The 5,877-nt window shown below is 46.8% G+C and overlaps 1 long non-coding RNA gene across 1 annotated transcript; it reads right to left on the bottom strand.

The window, feature by feature from the left end:
• Positions 1–1,209: 1,209 nt before the first annotated feature.
• Positions 1,210–3,309, bottom strand: LOC128451178 (uncharacterized). The gene is made up of 3 exons (XR_008340079.1): positions 3,146–3,309; positions 2,805–2,910; positions 1,210–1,692 (listed from the first exon to the last, which is right to left on the bottom strand). It is a non-coding gene; the product is annotated as an uncharacterized LOC128451178 (long non-coding RNA).
• Between the last annotated feature and the right edge of the window lie 2,568 nt (positions 3,310–5,877).

Genomic DNA, 5,877 nt, shown 5'->3' with positions numbered 1-5,877 from the left:
TTTTGCATTTTTGTCACACTTAAATGATTCAGATCATCAGACAAATTTGTACATTAGACAAAGATAACCAGATTAAATACAAAATGCAGTTTTTAAATGATGATTTCATTTATTAAGTGAAAAAGTCTATCCAAACCTACTTGGCCCTCTGTGAAAAAGTAATTGCCCCCTAAACCTAATAAGTGGTTGTGCCACCCTTGGCGGCAACAACTGCAATCAGATGTTTGTGATAACTGCCAATGAGTCTTTCACATCGCTGTGGAGGAATTTTGCACCACTCTTCTTTGCAGAATTCTTTTAATTCAGCAACATTGGATGGTTTTCGAGCATAAATGGCCACAGCATCTCTAGCCAAATAAGTAATGTACCCAACTCTTCCAAAAAGTTTTGGGTATCATCAATAGGTTTTTTGGCAAATGTGAGACAGGCCTTTGTGTTCTTTTGGTCAGCAGTGGCTTTCGCCTTGGAACACTCCCATGGATGCCATTTTTGCTCAGTCTCTTTCTTATTGTTGTATCATGAACACTGACCGTAACTGAGGCAAGTGAGGCCTGCAGTTCCTTAGATGTTGTTCTGGGTCTTTTATGACCTCCTGGAGGAGTCGTCGATGCGCTCTTGGAGTAATTTTAGTAGGCTGGCCACTCCTGGTAAGGTTCACCACCGTTCCAAGTCTTCTCCATATGTGGATAATGTCTCTCACCGTGGTTCACTGAAGTCCTAAAGCCTTAGAAATGGCTGTGTAATTTTCCAGACTGATACATGTCAATTACTTCGTTTCTCATCTGTTTTTGTATTTACTGTGGTTATCTTTGTCTAATATTAAAATTTGTTTGATGATCTGAAACATTTAAGTGTGACAAATATGCAAAAAAATAAGAAACCCAGAAGAGGGCAAATACTTTTTCACAGCACTGTACATGTTCTTGGAATTGACCTTAAAAGTCTTGTACCTTTGCTTTCTGAAGAAAGACCACCAACTCTCGATTCGTTGGTTTGCCGTTGAGGTGCCATACATGTGACTGAGGGATCCTGCAAAGTCATCTCTATGCTGAGATCTTAATGCACAATGCATTGCTGCCATAGTGCCATTTTCAGTTCCACAGTCTGTGCGAAGGCGGGCTGGGAGTTGTCCAAACTCAGATACACACTGCATATAATATTGTGCTATGATCCCTGGATCATTATTAGTGCTGCCACTGATGAGCCACATTACTTTCCTTGAGAAGCCATCAATGCAGCCACTGATGGCAATACCAAAGGGTTTCAATTTATCATACCCATCAGCATGCCACACTTGGTTTGGTCCCTCTGTGAAGTATCCTCTTCTGACAAACCTGCGCCTAGAGCGAAGTTGAACTCCAGATGGATCCAGTCTGGCAATGGTTTGCCTAACATCATCTCTTTTAACTGTCAGGTGATACTTCTGTTGCAATGTCTGCCACATGGCTCTGTAACCTAACAGCTGACCAGAGCCTCTCAGTTCCTGTGCAACAGTTGCCTGCACAGTGGCAATGGGAGTATAATTTGTCCTCCTAGTTAGGCCTGCTTCCTTTAGCCTCCTCTTTAAAGTGCTGAGATTCATAAAAATGTTGTGCTTTTTTCCAAGAAAATCTAGGATCACCTCGTATGTGTGACCGTCTGAGAAATATTTTTGGATGAGGCCTGTCTCCGTGACTTCATCCAATATGGGTCCTGGACCAGAAGGGAAAATAGAACAGGGTCATTAGGAATGCAGGGATGCAGAGACAAAACTAATAAGAAAAACACAAATGTATCAGTAGCAAGAAAGAATAAAACAGGTGAACTGTTTGATGCACACATAGAGTATAAAGTATTTAGTCAATCAATCAATCAAATTTTATTTGTATAGCTCATATTCACAAATCACAACAGCCACGGCCATTGGGCGGCCGTGGCTGAGGGGTAGAGTGGTCGTCCTCTAACCTGAAGGTCAACAGTTAGATCCCCAGTCTGACCTATCTGCATGCCGAGGTGTCTTTGGGCAAGATTCTGAACCCAGAATGGCCCCCAATAGATTAACAAAGTGCTGCGAATAGATGCACTGTATGAATATGTGTGTGAATGGTGAATGTAAAACTGTACTTTTAAGCGTTTGAGTGGTCATCAAGACTAGAGAAGAGCTATATAAATACAAAACCAGTTACCATAGGGCTTTACAAGGTGCGACAACCTCTGCCCTTAACCCTAAACAAGTGTAAGGAAAAACTACAAAAAAACTTTTCACAGGGTAAAAAGATAGTAAAAACTTCAGAGAGTAACATGTGAGGGATCCCTCTCCCAGGATGGACAGAAGTGCTATTAGTCTGCTCAATGTGTGCGCAACTTTAACTTGGATTGGCATTTAACATTACTAGCATCAAAGTCTCACTGACAATGATAACCTCATCTTCAATATTACCTTCTTTACCAATGATGTAAACATACCACTATTGTTTTGTATTTAAGCATATTAAGCTTATAAGTCAGAACACAGAAACCTAGATGCATACTTTTATCACCTGTGTGGTGAACAACAGGCCCTTTTCACAGCAGCCATTTTAACATGTCATTGCAGGGCAAACACATATGTACTTAATAACATTCATTTTTGCCCTGTTCCATTTAGGTTGGCCTGGGAAACACTCTTAATTAACCTTTTACCTAAAAGAGGAAGGTTTAACATATAAGAAGAATAATTCCTTCACAGGCATTACTTACAAAAGTAAGTCTACATCATTCATTAACACATTACCACATCATGCACAAAGAAGACATTTAAACTCAAATACTAGTGAAGAGCTTACCATCTTCTGCAAAAGGTGACAAAAACTCAATGTTGCTGCCACAGGAGCCACAAAAACGTCCACCACGTCCAACAAATTGGTTTCCACAATATGGACAATACATTGCCTGGAGAAAAGGAAGAATGTGAATGCTAAGTGCTGTAAATTATTCTTAAACAGGGGCTGTCTTTTTAGCGCTGTTTCTTCAGTTTAACAGGAAAAGACGGCATGTTTCGAGCTCATACAATTGAGGAGGCATTCCTCCGAAAGACATGCTACTTGAGATCGTATACGTCTCGGGGGTTAACAGTATACAGTAATAAAGTTGATTATTTATGAAAATAAACCCAAACAAAACTTACAGTTTAGTTAACGTTCACGTAGTAGACGGACACCGGCGTTAGAAACTCCAAACAGCTGCAGCAACAACATCCGGGCGTGTCCATCACTTTTAGGTGTCCCCTGGAAACACTTCCGTTGTGTTGTGGCCTCTTCTTGCTGCGCGTTTGGCTTCTTGCTGCGCGTTTGGCTTCTTGCTGCGCGTTTGGCTTTTTGCAACGCGTTACGGTATTTGCTGCGCGTTTGGCTTTTTGCAACGCGTTACGGTATTTGCTGCGCGTTTCTCTATTTGCTGCGCGTTCGGGTATTTGCTGCGCGTTCGGGTATTTGCTGCGCGTTCGGGTATTTGCTGCGCGTTTCTCTATTTGCAACGCGTTCGGGTATTTGCTGCGCGTTTCTCTATTTGCAGCGTGTTGTGTTGTGAAATTGATGAAGATGTTTTGTTACTTTGCTGGTGTTTTGTCAACTTGCATGTGTTTTCTTAAGTTGCCGTTCGTTGAGCTTTCAGGGCCACCGTAGGAAGGGCAAGTCACCTGAAACGAGAGGAGAGTTACTTTTCAAAATAAAACCGGAAATGACGAGACAAAAAACACAAAACAAGACATGATATGTGTCGGGATGGAACCCACAGCCTCTCCTCAGGACCATAACCCTCCCAGTCTACCAAAAACTGCTTTCCCCGGCCCCGGTTCCGTACAGCCAGCAGCTGCTTGACCTTATAGACCGGACCACCCTCTACCATTTCAGGAGGCGGAGGGGGTTTGACTGCTGGAACGAGGGGGCTGTCTTTCACGGGCTTGACCTGGCTGACGTGGAAGGTGGGGTGGACGCGCAGGGATCGGGGCAGGCGAAGGCGTACAGCAGCAGGACTGATGATTTGTGAGATGGGGAAGGGGCCCACAAACCGAGGTGCTAGCTTCTTTGATGGCACTTTGAGGTTCAGGTCTTTGGCAGAGAGCCGCACTCTCTGGCCGGGCTGGTAGTCCAGCGCCGGTCTCCTTCTGCGATCGGCCGCTCTTTTCATCCGATCTCCTTGTCTGATGAGCACCTGCCTTGCGGCTGCCCAGATGCGGCGACAGCGGCGGAATAAGGCATGGGCAGAGGGAACTGAAACCTCCGGCTCATTGTCTGCGAAGAGAGGGGGCTCGTAGCCAAACACACATTTAAAAAGGGGTGAATCCTGTGGCAGATGTGGGGAGTGTGTTGTGTGCATACTCCACCCAGACCAGGTGTTTGCTCCATGTAGCAGGGTTCTGTGACACAAGACACCGGAGGCCGGTCTCCAGCTGCTGGTTGAGCCGCTCGGTCTGGCCGTTAGCCTCTGGATGGTATCCCGACGTCAGGCTTACCTTGGCTCCGATGAGTTTACAGAACTCCTTCCAGAATTTGGAGGCAAACTGGGGCCCTCGGTCAGAAACAATGTCTCTTGGAAAACCATGGATCTTGAATACGTGGTTGAGCATGATTTCTGCTGTTTCACTGGCTGATGGGAGTTTAGGTAAGGCAATAAATCTAACCATCTTGGAAAAACGGTCCACCACGGTCAGAACCGTGGCGTTACCTTGAGAGGTTGGGAGCCCAGTGACGAAATCCAGGGAGATGTCTGACCAAGGCCGAGAGGGGATGGGAAGTGGATGGAGCAGTCCCATACGAGATCCGGTGGAGGATTTATTGCGGGCACAGACCGAGCAAGCCTCGACGTACTCCCGGACCTCCGGCTCCATAGATGGCCACCAGAACCTCCGGGAGATGGCGAACATAGTCCGCCTGACTCCCGGATGACAGAAAAGTGGCGAGGTGTGAGCCCAGTGGATCACCTGTGAGCGCAGATCAGCTTATTTTCAGGGCACCCACTAGGTGGCAGGGCTACACCGTTGGCCAGCTTCACCACCTTTTCTATTTGCCAAGTTACCGCTCCAACCACACAGGACAGTGGGAGGAGGGGTTCGGGCACCTTGGCAATAGGCTCGGGGTCAAAGAGTCGAGAAAGAATATCCGGCTTGACGTTCCGGGACCCCGGCCTGTAAGAGAGGGAAAAAGAAAAGCGATTAAAAAACAGCGCCCACCTGGCCTGGCGAGAATTAAGTCGCTTAGCTTGACGTATGTACTCCAAGTTCTTGTGTTCCGTCCACACTAGAAACGGCTGGCTGGCCCCCTCTAACCAATGACGCCACTCTTCTAACGCCACCTTGACTGCGAGCAGTTCCCTGTTTCCGACATCATAGTTTCGTTCAGCCTTAGACAGCCGCCGGGACAAGTAAGCACATGGGTGCATCTTACCGTCCTGCTGCGATCTTTGAGAGAGGATGGCCCCGATCCCCTCGTTGGAGGCGTCCACCTCCACCACAAACTGCCGCTGCGGGTCCGGCATGGTGAGGATCGGAGCGGTGTTGAAGCGGCGTTTAAGCTCCTGAAAAGCCGCCTCCGCCTCTGGAGACCAACGAAAACGCACCTTGGAAGAGGTTAATGCATGTAGCGGAGCAGCTATAGCGCTGAAGCCCCTGATGAACCGCCTATAGAAGTTAGCAAATCCGAGGAATTGCTGAAGCTTCTTGTGGCCATCGGGTGTGGGCCAATCAGCGACAGCACTTATCTTAGCCGGGTCCATCTGTACACTCCTAGGGGCCACAATAAAGCCCAGGAACGAGATGGTGCCGGCGTGAAATTCGCTCTTTTCAGCCTTGACAAAGAGTTTATGCTCAAGGAGCCTTTGGAGAACCTGGGTCACATGAGCCTGGTGAGATTCCAAATCAGA

This window comes from Pleuronectes platessa, chromosome 11 (genome assembly GCF_947347685.1).
Source record: "Pleuronectes platessa chromosome 11, fPlePla1.1, whole genome shotgun sequence".
Classification (NCBI taxonomy): Eukaryota; Metazoa; Chordata; class Actinopteri; order Pleuronectiformes; family Pleuronectidae; genus Pleuronectes; species Pleuronectes platessa.
Note: the sequence above shows the minus strand (reverse complement) of the source record. Positions and strands in the feature narration are given on the sequence as shown.